This window comes from Astatotilapia calliptera, chromosome 10 (genome assembly GCF_964374335.1).
Source record: "Astatotilapia calliptera chromosome 10, fAstCal68.1, whole genome shotgun sequence".
Classification (NCBI taxonomy): domain Eukaryota; kingdom Metazoa; phylum Chordata; class Actinopteri; order Cichliformes; family Cichlidae; genus Astatotilapia; species Astatotilapia calliptera.
The window spans coordinates 11,432,159-11,449,082 of record NC_137431.1 but is presented as its reverse complement, the minus strand read 5'-3'; the positions used below and the strand labels follow the sequence as shown (position 1 = coordinate 11,449,082).

Sequence of the window (16,924 nt, the reverse complement as noted above, 5' to 3'; positions counted from 1 at the left end):
TGTCAAGGGTTGGACTAACAGTGCCTGGTTGGACAGAATCATTAACTGGCAAACATGCTTCCCAGATCAGAGTGGAGCTCTAATTACAGTATGATCATCTAATCATAGAGAACAAGGAAAGACAAAAAAGGGACCCCCATTAGTTAAAGAGAGAAAGGGAGAATGACTCAGAGCTGCAAGATAGATAGATTTGTGAAATATGCACGGTATGATTCAGTCTCATTCTAATGGCAAATAGAGGAAAAGCGTTCACAAATGTTTCAGCTTGCTCCTCCTTCTCCTTTAATCCTATCCATCCTTTTACGCCTCAGTCTTTCTCTCCTCTGCTCCTCTTCTTCAGTCTCAGTCGGCACATTGGAGTGGATTTCTTTTTTTCTCTCCCTCTTTCAGGAAAAAAATAAAAAAATAAAACAGCGTCTCGGGGGCAATTTATTGAGTGCAAATAGCAGATACAGCTGAGAGCCAGGGTATTTTGGAAAGATGCACGGGTGAGCGGGCACAGACCGGTCCGGTGACTAATTACCATAATAACGCGCACAAGTTCGCCGGCGAGTCAGGCACGTTTTATTTCTCCGTATTTCCATGTAGCCAGTGCCGCAGCGGGGAGATAATCGGGCGGAGGGAGCAGTTACAGAGAGTAGACAGAGGGAGAGAGAGAGAGAGAGGGGAGCTGGCAGCACATGATCACACTGGGTATCCAGTCACTGATCAACTGGAGCGTTCATAATTACGCTGGCGACAACATATGGGAATACAACAAGGCGAGATTGTGGTCACACCTGGTTCTGGAGGACACCGGAGGACCCGTGCGGGGACAGAGGCGGCCAAATCTCGGGGACTTTGCATCAAACAGTCGAGAGAAAAGCGTGGCATTCGAAAGCAGCATCATCCGGTAGGTGAGCCTTGATTGATGTGCGCGGACTGCCAATATGCTTGTCATCATCCGATCTGGAAAAGAGAAAAAGAAATCTGTTTTATGGCGCGTTATAGCCCAACAAGTACCTGACACACACACACACACACACACACACACACACACACACACACACACACACACACACACACACACACACACACACACACATTTATTTATTTATTTTATTTATTTATTTTTTACTATGCATATATTGGTTTTGTGTTTGTGCCACGGTTCAAGAAGCAATTAGGTCTGTCTGGGAAACAATGCAATCGGCTCTTTGCAAATGCCAAACCACTTGATTGAGGATGCAGGTTTCAGTGGATAGCTGGCAGTTATACACACACATATATATCTAAGCAGTGGTTTTCGATTCGGACAAAAGGGAAGGCACACCATAAAATCTACGGGGATTAGGTGGTGATTGGCGCACATCTACATGCAAAGAAAAACCAGCTTAGTGAAGCAGACAGGCACATCAGGTACATAGCTGAGCTATTTCATATTTACATGTGTAATGTGGATGTGGAGGAACTGTGTGCTTTTTAAATGTGCAACTGAGTCTTGCTGCAAAACAGTCAGTTTACTGAAATCCTGTATACTCCTCAACCCAGCTCCTTGGATGAATCAAGACTGTAAAGTTGGTCAGGTGAGTTGTAAAAGCCCCACCCATTTGCTAAATTTTGACTGACTTGTGTGATAAAGGCTTGTGGACAGAATTGGTGCACATATTCCAAACGCAGCAGCCACTCTCAGGCCATGTATGCCGGTTAAAATGTCATTAAGTTGGGGGAAAGAGATGGAATCAGCACAAGATGTAACAAACTGAAGCCAACAAGAAGAGAAACAGTTGCTTGTGCATTAATAGCTTTTTTCAACTTACTGATTTGATGAACAAAAAAGTGGACAGAATGGGAGAGATTCTAATTTTGCAGGGTCTTTCTGCACCATCAGAATATAAATGTCCTGTATTTGCACAGGTTCCAGTCGTCAATAGATTTTTACACATGAATATGCAGAACCTGTGACAAGTCTTTGGGCTCTGAGGCTCACGTGTTTGAGGAACAGTGCTACTGACTGACTCAGTTTCGGACTCTCTCAAAAGAGGGCGGGGATTCCCCTCCCCCAAATGTATCAGATAAACATTTGCTATGCCAGCTTCATGTTTCAAAAATGTTTCTGTATTTGTAAATGGAAATGGAGAGCCGGATATCCACTGGCTCCTGCAAAAAACACTGCCTATCTGTCTGCTGGATTCTCAGATTGCGTTGCGCCAAACTGTGTCTTTAGCAACTCTGAGGAAAACCATTTTCAAGTATTAGTCTCTCTCCATGGAAGGATTTGATGAGGTTGAGCAACCCCATCTTACTTTGACCAAATTTCGCCTGCAGCTTATTGAATAGCCTAGTGAACTTTACAAGCAACCTTTGACAAAAGTCCACAGAGGGGCACTTGATGAGCAGAAATAGAAAAAAAAGGACACACACGAAAAAGGAACTGCACAGGCCTGAGACATGCCTGCTGCAATAACTTAATCTAACCTGTGCACATGGCACTCGAGCGATAGACAAACAGATGGCATCTCCAAAGGAATTCATCTCGTGAAAGTTGGAAGAGGTATTCCTGGATAGGTTACCCTCTGACTTGTTGGCACCGAAGCTTGCGACTGGCAGTGATGATGGCAGGCATGTTGAATGGCCTCACTGATTACATTGCTCACTCTTGTGACTTCTCCACACCTTTTTTTTGGTAATTTTTTTAAAGCCTTAAGAGTCCACGGTGGTTGCTCCGTAGCTGTGATGCTGATGCTGCACAGCGTTGCTGAATTGATTTGCATTTCCTCATCATACATCAATAGAGGCAAGCAATTGAGATTTGCAATTGCACGATGAGCTCGGGCACAATGCGGCCTTTTCCTGTGCTATTAGATGCCCGGTCATTAACATGGTTATTGAATAGTGCGGCTTTCTAATTCATTCTTTTGTGGACGGTGGAGGAGGCACGATATATTGTAGTATGACTGCTTTGTAGCATGAGAGTCTTTGTGTGATGTTTCCAGTGTTATTTGGCGAAGTGATCCTCTGCTACTACAAAACCCAGAGTGGAGCGCAAGGATACAAAAGTTTATTTGGAAGGCACAATACCTTTTATAGCCAGGAGTGTCCAAAGAGTGGCCCACTGTCGCCTGTTGTAACACTGTGAAAACAGTGTATACAGACATTTGTCGGAGCTGCTGTGTTAATTACTTCACTGCATTAAAAGGAAAAAAGATATTTAAGAACAGAATACATTGTAGGATGATTAATGTCTTTGGTGAGATATGTAATAATGTATGGGAGGCCATTCATTATTCCATTTGGCCTCAGGGCTTACTTTCTGTAATGATCAGCTTGCTGTAAGAGTGCCTTACTTGGCAACCTGTGGCAGATCACAAAGTCGTGCTGCTGCTGCCAGTGATAAGCCGGTCCCGAATCATTAGGGCTCATTTCAATTGGCTGTAAATGGAAGGTAACATTACCCGCTGACATATGGCTTATTGATGCTATTGAAGTGTGACTGAGCACGCAATCATTTTGTCCTGGTTCCTTACAGGATTTGTTTGACACCAAAATCGTGCAAAAAAAGGCAAGAAAATAGTACATAGAAGACTTCAGGTAAAGGGCAGCTGGCCACACGTCTGCAACATCGCAGCTTTAACTGAGACCTTGCTTCTTCTTCTTCTTATATTTGTATTTTGTTTTTACCGTCAGAGACAACTCAGTCTCGCTGCAAAGCAACAAAATCACACAGGAGAGATGCAATTCCAGCACATCCTAGCTAGCTGGCCTCAGCTACAGTGCTTCCTGCTCACAGTGGGAATGCACGAACTTCCCGTCCATAAAACATAACAGCACAGCCATTATATTCATGACAGCACAGTCATTATAGGAATGACAGCCTTCCCGCTACCCATTGTTGCCATTAGAGCTGAAAAATTGATGGTTTGCAGTGTATTGGGCAGTAGGTGGAAACCTGTCAGAACACACTGGAGGTGGACCAGGATTAAAACAGCTCATCAAAATAAGTTCAAATTGATTTTGACGGAAAGCACCTATACTCGCTATTGACTCGTGCTGCTAATTGCAAGGTAAGTCATTCCGAGAATCTCACTGTGTTATTTTCAGTGTCATAGTGGTAAAAGAACGCTGATTAGGGACATGCTCGAGTACTAATCGTTATTATTTTTGATGAAACTGAGCGCACTTCAGTTTCTTGCGAGGCCTTAACACGACAAAGCAGTGAGTGTTTGTCATCTGTATTGTTACAGGCATTGTGGCATCCGTTGTGCTTTCATGCATGCTCTCTTTCAGTAATCAGCGCATTGTTAAAAAACTAGTTTTTCAGCTCCTTTGTAAAGACTTAAAATATCCATAAGGACATGGTGGTTTAGGGATCCGTCATAGTTAAAATGCATTTTTGCCCCCCTGCTCTAATGAAAGCCGTTGGTGAACCACATGCCATTTGCAGCAGCACGAGCACAAACACAGTCCCTCTCTTCTTCAGGGAACACATTTAGAGGGGAGGAAGGGAAGTAAAGGAGGTGTAGGCAGAGCTTTCTGGAACCAGCGTGGCTTTCAGTGTCAGTACCCTTGCCACAGGCCTGCGCTGAGCTGGACATCCTCTATCTTTGGCCATGACCACAAATTAATTAGTTGTACATTTGCAGGGTAAACAGCACGTTGAACTACTGCTGACAAAACTGAGGTTCATTGGATTAGTGTTAGTCAGCTGGCTGAGAGACAAGAGAAGGACAGCTTCTGACAGGATGTGCCTCTTTCTGCCTCCAGTTTGTGACATCTCCATGTTACAGTTTTAAACATTCATCTATGTTGCATTCATGTCTTAAATTCTTTCACTCAAATGATAAACACCCATTATCTTAATAATTTTCATGTAAATGAAGGCGTTACCTCACCGTCTTTGTGTGACTTTTTGAGCAGCCATTAGCGTATTTCATTGGAGAAGAGTTGGCAACACCGTCTTTTGTGGATTTACCCAGACATTTATTGTAAACTTCCTGCCATCCTGTGCAGCAGACGCCTGAGTTTTATGAGTGCTATTTATTTGGCAGAGCGCGAACGGCGATATCAGCACATGCACTGCAAACCGAATTCCTTCCAAGGCAAATAAAATATAAAAGGACAGAAAAACATTTCAGATTGTTCACTAATTGCCGTCGATTGTTGTAATGTTGATTGCAAAACAGCTAGCTATACGATATTCTAATGACTCTGTATTAGCCAGCAGAAAATTATAAATGCTTTATTAACAGCTTGCAGTCTTTACTTCTGAAAAAAAGAACAGAAAAGAGATTTTTGTTCAACATCAAGCCTCGCACAATTATGCACAGCAGCTGACGACACCAGCTCTCTATATTGACTCTTTCTGCAAACTGGCATGTAATTGAAATGCCAGCTGAGACGAAATAATTCTTTTCAGGTGCTGTGAAAAAACATTCAAATGTGACATTTTTAAAAATATTTTGGCTCCAAGAATCAAAGTGGAACAACCACAAATGATTACATTCGTGACATAATTCATGGTGGTCTATCCTCACACGAGGGGAACCAGAAATCTCTCCTGTCAAAAAAGGAGTGAAGCCTGCGAGCCAGTTCAGCCAGGTTAACACGCCTCGCTCTCATCACATCAGATTTTGAGCTGCAGAGTTTGCCATCTCTCCATCTGACGTGTCATTGTCAATGCTGCATGCCCTGCACCTCCAACTCCTGTTTCAACCCCTTCACCACCCCAACATCCACCTGCAGGCTCTGAGGGATATTTACTCATAACCTCCCGTTTTCCACGTGATTCACATATTTGCAGGGAGCAGTGAGCTGGGAGCCTTTATTCTGCTGATCTAATCAATCCTTCATTTAAACGTGAGTTGTCTGACTGAAGTGAGAAAAACCCAACGTTTATTTAGGCACACTGAACTAGGGCAAAATGGATTCTCCCAGCTAAACAATGAGAGGAAGATTGCTGTGCTGAACTTCTAAATGGGGACGGAGCTGTCAGGAACGCAACCAAAGTGCTTGTTTTCTTCTTTTTGTCTTAAACCGTCACTAATAGTCGTCCCCCCCCCCCCCCCCCCCCCCCTTTGAAGTGGTCAGCCTTTCGTGGAGAGTGATGGTGACGTTGAGGAGTTGGGGAGGCTCAATCTCAATACACATTTGAAAAACAAACTAATGAAGACACTTGGAACATGACGGGTGGTGCAGATTGGGTGGGGGACTTGGGGGGGTGGCGTAATCCACCACTGCTGTTACTCTTAACAACCAGTCCTTTTGCTAAATGTGGAAAAGGCTTCAGCTCGTCTTCTAAAATGGATTCTAGGTGCAAAAATGAGAAATTGGCAATTTAATGATATCATTAGAAAAGACCAGACAGGAACTGTTCTTCCTCTCCTGCTATGCCTCAGTCTAGTCTTACTGCGTGTGCACTGCATATCTTTTTCTGATTGCATCAGCTGTGTTGGTGATATAACCATTTACTGTGGTTGGAGGCTACACGAACAAAGCTTCCTGCATTAATTTTGTCCATTTCAGTTGTTTGTACATCTACCATTTTCACAGGGAAAAAAAGCCTCTTGATGTTTCGGTCTTTGAAAAAACAGGAAGCAGGTTTAACACGGTGACGTTCAGAACAGTGCTACTTTGGCCGCGCATGCAGAGCGACCAGTTCACGGACAGATGAAAGCTCGGCGCAGATGAAAGCTGCGCGAGGATGTGGGGTCATCACCGCGCTGTCACCGCCCAATAGCTGGCTTTACTTTCGGAATAAGCGATATTCTAGAGTCTCCTGAATTGAATGTCGAATAACAATAGTTGTGGGAACAGACATCAATGGCTTGAAGCTGCTCGTGTGAGCGTACTGAGCTGGAATAAAATCACAATTTGTCGGTCTCAAAAGAGCCTGTGTTGCTCATCCACAGGCAATATTATTTCCTCCTTCATACATTGTATTGCCATGTTGAGAGAGTGAAAAAGCAAATTCTTTCAATTTTCATTCATTCTTCATTTTAGTAACAGGCTCAGGGTACACATGATGAAGGAGATCTAGTGTAGATAAAGTCTGGAAGAAGTAATGAAAAAAAATCCAAACTTCTGCCTGGAAGAAACGCTAGTGAAATAGAAGAAAGGCACACTGATACTGATATCTTATGAACAATATGTAGCTCATAACTGCTGTTATACAACACAGAGCGCCACTGCTGCACAGGAAAACACTGCTTATGTTAGGATGATGGTGCAGTTTTGTACATGTTCATGCTATCCTAGATTTTTTATAGTGTATCTCAGGCAAAATTGTTGGGATTTGAGGTCTAAGGTGAAGCTCGCATACTGATAATTATTATCTGAGTGAGTGATTTTCAAAGTCGATTTAAAAAGGCTAAGACCTTTCGAGTCTAAAATGCAAAAACAGCAGCCGTTAATGGTGTTTTTCTCAAATACGCTGCGGTGCTAAATGAGACATGAAGTAGGCTTTCTGAGGCCCCAAAGTATTGACACCGCTGAATCCAACGCTAGTCTCTGAATGTATCTTTTAAACCTTCTTGTTTGCTTTAAATCAAAGAAACAAGTATCTTATGAAAAGCCTAAGCTTGTGGGCTTAGTTTTGTTTGTCAGTAATCAAGCTTGATCCCACATCTCCTGACAAAATATGCACAAAAAAAGAAATGGCAGAGCCACCCAAGCTTCAAAAGGCTGCTCAGATGTGAACTATAGAATGAGCAAAAATGAATTAAATATTAAACGTTTCCCATGAGATGAAACGTGATTGGCGGGTGAAGCCGCATGTGTCTTGTCCACTCGTGTAACATGAAAGGTTTAAAGAACTCTACTAATCTGTAAATCTGCCGCAGCTGAGCAAAGAATATATGGAACAACTTCACATCAAATCCAGTGTGCTGAGATACAGTGTTTTCCAAAATAACAGCAGACATGCTGCTGACCTTTTTTTTTTTCCCTTATAGTAATTTACTCTGTGGCTGTTGATTGATGGCCTCCAAGTCAGAGAGAGCAATCATGACATCAGATTTTATACAGTATGTTTTTAGTGCAGCGGTGCTCCTTTAAGGCTTCACAACAATCTTCATTCATCACACGCAAGTGGAAAACAAGCTTTTGCTAAAAACAAAAAACGCACATACACACACACAAAAAAACGGATGCGTCATTTTCCTGCTGTTTACTAGTCGTTGTAGTTTGAGGGAACAACCCATTGCACCCCTCCCTCCACCATTTACTTCCTGTGCTCATGAAGATGAGGCCATCAAGATGAGACCTTTTGCATCCCATTTTTCACTCGCATTGATGAATTTGTATTTCCATCATATTTTGGAACCTGTTTGTCATTGCGCCTGCTTAATTAGAGGAGGAAAAGTGAATCCGAACCCAAAGGGATGACTGTTTTTGTTCTGGCTAAAATGAGCCTTTTTTCCCCTCCCAAGGAGCTTCTCTTTCTACAGTGGAGCTTTATTTTTCCCCAGTCTGTGCTAATTAGTCGGAGGAGCACTGTAATGAATACTGCAACAGGCGATGGGTAAATGTGTAGTCCTCTGCAAACAAAGCAATTCAAAGTATGCATAAAATACCACGTTGCTGTATACGGTTAATGTCACGGGAAACCCTAGGGTGCACTCATTTGGACTAATGTATTAGGAATCACTGTGTTGTGGCCTGCATATTTAGCAACTTTGCCATCAACATGAAAAATGGTTAGTCATATTTCCCTTCCACATCACGCTCGCCTTCTCGCTCCTTTTTCCTTCAGTGTCGTTTTCTCCTTTTCTCTGTGATGTCGACCCCTCTTCTTTTGAGCTGCTGTGTTTTTTTTTTGTTATCATCAGAGAGACAAATGAGAAACAAGAAAGAAAGAGAGCCTCGGGGCTCGTGTCCTCACATCATCGCCACCCCCTTTATCTCTCCCCGCACTCCTTCTCCTTCTCTATCCTCCATCTTTCCGTCTTCCTGAGTGACAGCTGGCAGCCAGTAGGGTACAGTGGGCATGCCAAACCAAGTGCAGATATTTGCCAAGTGACTTGAGAAAATACACATTTGAACGTGACTGACTCATGCATGCTGTGGATCCTCCTTTTGCTGCTCTTTTATTTCTTTTCGGATAGCTCAAACAGCGTGTGCGGCGCGCATTACACTCCTCGGCTGCCCACGGATCTTTGTGGTCATTAAAACATGTACGTCCGCAGAAGGCTTGTAAATGAATCCGTTGGGACGGTCTTGAAGCAGAGGCTGCGAAGGCAGCTGCCATAAAATTGAGCTTTGAAAGCGCAGCATGTGGACAAGAAATGATTTAAAAAAAACAGTTGCACGTGTATTGATTTTAAAATTTTGAATTTTGTTGGAAACACATTCATTCGTGATGGAGGAAGACTACTCGCTTAGAATTTGACTCAAATTAAAGAGTAATTGACCTCTAATGCTGTGACTCCTGCACATTTACAGAGCTTCACACTCCAAACAGCACAGCTTCAGCTTAGCCGAGTCTTATATCTTATCACTCAGCATGCCATATGTGACATGCTGAGTTGTAAGTGGTGTTGAAAAACACGAGGAGCTGCCATGAAAAAGGAGGATTATTCTTTAATAATTTTCACAGAATTCCCTAACGGCAGGCTGCTTTCTTTTCATTCCTTTGCCCTAAATGGGAATTGACATTTGGGTCAGGTTCTCTAGGTGATGAAGAGCGAACAGAGGTTCTGAAAATCCAAGATTAGTGTTGCATGGAGGCCTGATTGATGAATTTTACAGCAGTTTATGGAGGTGCACAGGTCAGTGATTGCAAACAGGGAATTACAGGAAAAAAACGATTGCCTACATAGAGAGTACAAGAAAATCAAAGCATACAAGAGAAAGGGAAACACACACGCGGACACTCACACACACACACACACACACACACACACACACACACACACACACACACACACACATCACATGCCCACGGCGAATATCAATCTGTAATCTGGGATTATTCTAGTACAGAAGGAGGGCATTTCCAGCACTTTATACTATGTGGGAATACACAAAATGCACAAAAAAGACAAAAAAAAGACAAAACACAAATCTGAACCTTGAGGGATAAAGCAAGACAGACGGTAATGAAAAATCAGTGATACAGAGATTTGTTGTTTTGCTTTGATGGGCGAGACAGACAGATAGAGGGAGAGGGAGAATCCAATTCTGAGCCCCCGAAACAACAGCAACAATAATCCGCTGGAGGCAAGAGACACTTCACAGACGTTTCAGTATACATCTGATTTCTGCACGAACGTTCTATTGGTGCCATTAGCACGAGTTCAACATCCAGCATCATAACACTGATTGCTCCAATAACAGTTGGGACATTTGTATAATTATCCAAACAGACAGGAAGCCTTTACACTACATGGCATTATGTGGCTTTGCAGCGCAGTGAAAGCTGGTGGAAAAGAGGCTGCTTTATGACATATAAAAGAGAGGCTGGTGGCGAATGGTGGAGCAGAACAGGGAGAGACTGCTGCTCTTTATGGTGGAGACATCTTGGTAATTAATCAGCATCAATTTTGATAATGGAGAAAGAGCGTAGATCTAATAAAAAAAAATACACACAGGAACATTTTCTTCCCATTTTGTAAATAACTAAAATGAAAAACTTTGGGGTTTAGCTCAATGGGCAGCCAAAACAAGACTAATTAATCTCATCTAACAGAGAAGAATACATATTTGCGAGTTCCAGCCTTGATCCTTATTCTCTTCACTTAAATTATATGTTTGAGATCCCTTCCCAGACGCCTTAACGCCCACTCACATCCTGGGCCATCTGATCTCAGGAATTCGCATGGTAAGGTGGGGCCAGGTTTCACAATGAACTCACCCGAAACTCTGGCTGATTGGGACCCACACCCAGTTTCACACCTTGGGTCAGGCGATTAGAGGATCATCAGGGGGTCCTTTTGTCCCTCTGTGGGGGGTTACTCCCACTAGGTTTATATCTGGGACTCTCCACCATTTGACCTTAGAACTGAGGAAGCTTCTCGGATGAGAGGTGAAACGTCTTCAAGTAACTTAAAGAAGTCCAGACGCTTTTCTTTGCAAGCTCCTTTGACTACGATGACCTGGATAACTGAGAACCTTCACAGATAAATTATATGTAGTTTTTTTGGTCAGTTGTGGTGTGCACTAAAAGCAGAGAGGCTATACTGGTGTAGCATGGTGGCCTGCTAATGCTGCTCCACACTCAAATCATTTAAGTCACACTTGGGTTTCAGTGGTCATTGGGATTCCTTTTTACAAGCCCACTGATCAATCAGTCTCGTAATTCAATCTCCCCCCGGTCAATCGTGTTTATATGAATAATTCACAAACCATCACAGAAAGCTCAGTGAACTGGCTCACAAGTAGGACGCTGCCCTTTAATAGCGGGGAGACGTGAATGCAATAAGTCCAAAGGAAAACCAGATAACATGAAAATGCCCGTCTAGCTGGGTGCTGCTGTGGGTTTGAACTTTCACCTCTGTGAATTTTATGGATGAAAAGCTGTTTCCTCTCAGCTTTCTAAACTTTCAAGCGTAAATGCTCACAGAGCCCGAGTGTTGCCCACACTCCGCCGCTGTATCTCTGCTGTGGAGTTTCAAAATAAAGGCAACCTTTTGATTACAGTCTGTGAAATCGAACTATTAAAGTTCTCAAATTGTTCCTGAGTTTTTACCTGTAAAAATCGTTATCAAATTTTTTAAATTTATATATTGATAGTTGTTTGTATTTGTTTTTTTCTTCTTCACCATTTTTGATTCATTGATGTGCAAAATTATAACAGATTCTGTGCACCGCGACATGGACACGTTTGAGATTTGAGTCGCTCATGCAACTCTAAAGTGACGCTCACGATTTAGATGAATCATCTGCATTCTCGAGTTCCTATAAATATTAAATATAACCTCTTAAAAAGTGCTCGTTGTCATTTTTAGTATTCAGTTTTAGTGTATGGAGAAATTAAGCCAGATTTTCAGGGGCTTTGTGTTAAACACACAAAATTAGGACAGGAAGATAATTAAAAGAGGAGGAGGATTAGTTGGATAAAATTATATTTAAATATAGAATAATAAGCCTCTGTAATGGTGCTGTAACTTGATTGTACAACAGTAGTACGAGTTGGCGCAGTGCATTTAGCGGTTTAATATATCACATTGCATGTAATTACTGGGACTGGTGTATTATAAAAGTCAGAGTTTCACAATTTCATCTCTTTAACATGACAAATGACAAATGCATTACATCACTGGGCTGTATTACGTATATTTTTTACATGATAAACTACCACATTTGCAAGTGCAAATTTATGCCAATAGCTTTGTTTCCCCCCAGTTTCCTGTTTCAGATTAATGCCTCTCATTTAGCTCTTGCATGCAGCCAGCCTATGCCAGTCACATGCAGCATCCGTCTGTTCTATACTTTGCGGCACAAATGCAGAATCAGAGCCTGTTGCACCGCCCACACTAGGTCAGATTACAGCGACACATCAGTCGCTCGCGGTGTGGACGCACTGTCAGAGTGCAATAACTGCCAGCCCACACAGACGGTGCCCAGATGGACAGGTTTACTGTTTCTGATTTCCTTCCCTCCTCCTGCCACTGAACAGTCCTCTCCCTCTGCTTCAGGCTTTGTGCTTTGTGAAATGAAGTGCGATGATCAATTGCGCTGAAAATTTCTCAGAAGGTTTAAAATGGAGTTCCGTGGCCCCGGCCTGCCTGCTGAATTTTTTAACTTGTGCACTGTGCACAAAGACAAATGACTACCCTTTATGGAACTGCCTTAAGCAGTCTGATTATTATACTGTAGGAGTTTAATATTAAAGAGGAGAGTTGTTAAATATACAAAAACATAACATTTTGTGATTTATGATCTTTGTGGTAAATTTGATCATATCTTTTTTATGAAACTATCTGGTTTCTCTGGGTTTTTTTTTAAACTAATAAAACAGAAGTCCTATGCATGTATTTTAACAGCGTCACAGTTGGTCATGTGGCCATGGATTTCTTCCAGTACACACACTTTCTGAGAATAAAGGAATTGGATTGGAGATTAAAAAATACCAGGAAAACATAAACTTTCTTGACATTTAGGTTATTGGTTTTGTGACTGCAGAGAAGGTTTATGGCAGGGAGCTTTCTCAGAGGCCAAAAGAAGACAAAGAAAGCTAATCTCACTTAGAAGGGTAAAATCAGCTTTAAACCTAATGAAGTATTATACTGGGGTCAATGAGGTAGAGGCACTGCAGTGAGCACACACAGCGTGCATGCATGTGTGTATGCACAGTTTGTGTGAGTGCACTTTGTTATATGAGTGGGGGTTTGTTTGTCAGGGGGTTGCAGTGATAATGTTGGCATCATCAAGACGTGAAGTCTTTCAAGGGAGATTGAGCAACGTTAGGGTGTAAGGGCAAGAGAGAGTAACGTCTACTTCCAGGACTTTCCACACAGTAGAACTAACAGCAGCTCTGGGAGGCTGTATTTATGCACTTGGAGCTAACAAAGCTGGACTTTTAATCAAAGTTATTACAATTTCTCCTCAGGGAAACAGGAATACATGTATGCGAAAAAAAATTGTTAGGGGGTTCATTTTGCTCACTTTTGCTTGAGTTGTGACAATAAACGCTTTGCACTTTACCCCGCCACGTTCTCGTCCTTTCACGTGGTGTGCTTATCTTTACTGCTCAAATGTTGTGGACCGCTCTGCCAGTTTTTGTATTATTGCAAACCACACAAACAGAATTTGGGTAAACGTTGTGCGATCGTGTGTGAAAATGAACATTTAATCTTTTTCCACCCCCCAATCTGGCCCTCTGCTGACATTTTAAATACTTATGCAATGCAAGTAACATAAATTATATGATGACAGTATATGAAAACTGCAATGATATTTATACTATATATATAGTGAGCAACATACAAATGTAGACTAATCTTATATAGTAATGTGTTCATGTGTTTTTTACCTCAAGAGTTAGTGGAGACCAAAAAGGAGGTAGGGTACATATTGGGCTTTAAATAGGATCCTAGATAAATAATTGAGTTGAACTGCAACTTGCATGTTTTTGCTATATCAGCTTTCAGGTGATAATATATTATGTTGGGTTTACAGCGTGTTTGTGCCTGAAGTGAAGAGAAAGAGGCCCGAGTGCAGTTTTTAGCTCGTCAGGTTGAAGGACACATGGGCTCATGCCACAGCAAAGGCATCCACTGATTGTCCGTCCTTCTACAATTCAAAAGGATTGCTACAGGATTGGTCCGAGTTTAATCAAACTTCATCAATGATTACCTAATGGGTCCTAACCCAAACTGTTCTCAAGGCTTTACAGGCACTTTTCCATTTTCTCTGCGTAGCCTTCATGCTCATTACTTCCACTTTCTCCAATTCCTCCTCCTCATGTACTGAACAGTATTCAATTTAGATCATTTAGAAAAGCTAACACAAGATTCTCAATGCGTAAGACCAACCTGCACAAAAACATAAAGAACTTCCAAATGATGTGATACCTTGAAATACCTTGTAACCTATTAGATCAATCAGGATTTTAATTTTCATGATAATGGAGGGAGTGGCTCCTACATTAGAAAGGTGTGCCATAATCACCATTATGGTAACATCAGTAATACTGTTGAAGTGTTTATTCTCTTTAATGCTTTTTTGGGGCCATTGTTACCACTGACCATGTAGTCATAATCCTCCTGAACCTAAACAAGATTCATTTGTCCTGGATATGACTGTTTTTAAGTCTCATTAGCCTGTGCAACACAGCCGACCAATGACAAGAGAGATCATCACTTTTTCTGTACTTCACATATTACCATAACCTGAGAACAATGAGCAAACTGTAATTTTCATAACAAAAACCAGGTTAATACAAACCACTTCATAGAAAATGAACATCAACATAGTGAATTCATTGAACTATAGTCTGATTTTCAATTACTTCTATTAACAGTCAGAGTTGCAGACTTGTTTGGAGAGTTCAGGTTATGCAGAACATCAGTATAAAACATTAAGCATGAATTAGATGGGTGTGTTTTCTATTTGGTATACTGTACCTGTTCTTAGACTGATGGCTTAAATTTCAGCCTGCTGTAATCTATAGTTTAACAGTACAGTCATATTTGAATTGTTCACATTAAATTTATTTGCTTTAAGCAAAAGAAAAGTGAATGTTTTATAACTATTACTGTAAACGAGCACGATTAGCAGTTCAGTAATTTAAAAACGTATTGCTCAAGTAAGATGTCTTGATGAGGACGTGTGTAATTAGTTCTGTAAAATGTGGTCAGTGTAATGTCCAGATACAAGTCAAGGTTGAGCTGCTCTATGGGCCCAAGTCAAGGGCGTGTGGTTTGAGAGATGACAGCTATATTTTCCCCACCAGGACAATAAATGTCATCAGTCCTAAAAATATGGCAGCAGCAGTGCTGTGGTCAAAGGTCAAAATGGACAGAGTTCAAAAATAGAGTTTTTCCCGAAATTTAATGATAGCCATGGATGCCAGCAGGTTCACTGACAGAGATAAAAACCTGGTTGACCTCCCAAAAGCCACATGGAGAAATATGAAATTTTGTGGCTTCAGTCACCGCCACAGCTGCTGCTGATGTCATTCAAATCTGAATTCATTGAGTTTCAATACACTGCAGATTATGCCATCAGAGTTTCGGTCTCCCCTCAGTCAAAGATTGTCCCAGGTACTGTAACTAGTAGATGTAAGTTCAGTCAGTTAGTTAGTCAGCTATTGCATGTTTATCGTATTCATTTAATCTTAGAAAATGTATTCTTTGGTGCTGGACTTTGAGTCTTTGACTGAGAGAGAATGCGTGAAGAGAAATTGTTAAACTCAATAAAAATTTGTAATCGCTAAATATAATATAAGAGGTTATTTTAAAAAATAAATATGAAAGTGCACACATGTAGCAAGACAGCTGCTAATGACAACAACTAAAGCAGCCTTGATTGTAAATTAGGGGGAAAATACCAGTTCTGACAGTAACACTGTTTCTGTGTCAGGAGTGAATAAATAATGTTGTGAATAATTATGTAAACAACTGTCCTCTTTATACAGGTTTCCACACTCCATCCACCTTCTTATATGCCTGTTTGGGGTGCAGTAAAGAAACAAAACACAGTAAATGAAGTTAAAGATGATTTAGTCTCATGAGCCGGCGAGACGATTTCCTATCTAACGCTAGAATGAGCAGTCATGCTAACAGGAGGCTCCTTACATGTTTCAAATAATAAGCCATGTTTGAGGCTGACAAATGCTAATTGAGTGTTTGCCTGTTTGTCTCTCAAAATGATCCCACACTTTGATTTTCCTGCCTGGCATACATTATTATTACACTGCCAGGACCAGCTGTGTGAATAATAATATCTTCCTGTGACTCACTGACCGAGGAAAACATTTCTAAGATGTTTCTGATCAACCGATGCCTAGATGACTGTGACAGTTAAGCAAACAATTATAAAAACGTCCAATATAACAAATGGGTATTTCGAATTTTACAAAATAGTTTAGTTTTTTTTGGCTCCTAACAATCTGGGTATCTGGGACCATGTGAGGATACAATAGAGGCTTTTTTCCCATTAAGAACAGAGGAAGCCTCACGAAAGAGGAGGAAACTATGCCTTCTGCCTCTCACCATGTACTGCCAAGTCCTTCTGTATCATTTTATGCTTGATTTTCTTTTCCTATTACCTCATGAACAGACAGTATGGCGGCCCATGGGATATGTCAACATGCAGAGCCATTAAAATATTAGACCTCGTTTATTATTAACTCTGTAGCGTACACAACTGGCAGCAACCTTTTAATATTCATACAGCTTGACTGTTCCCTAATGATGCTAAGAGGACCGAGCGGGATCAGATTAATGCAGGCACACACACACATGCATGCACACATGCAGGCGGACTATGACAATCGGGTACATAA

General features: G+C 41.5%; 1 protein-coding gene across 1 annotated transcript in view; it reads left to right on the top strand.

The window, feature by feature from the left end:
* The first annotated feature begins 338 nt into the window (after positions 1-338).
* The window catches only part of flrt1a (fibronectin leucine rich transmembrane protein 1a), a 56,302-nt gene continuing 39,716 nt past the window's right edge, over positions 339-16,924 (top strand). Inside the window, exon 1 of the mRNA XM_026181871.2 lies at positions 339-892. The gene's annotated coding sequence lies outside the window, so the exon portion shown is untranslated. The remainder of the gene's footprint in view (positions 893-16,924) is intronic.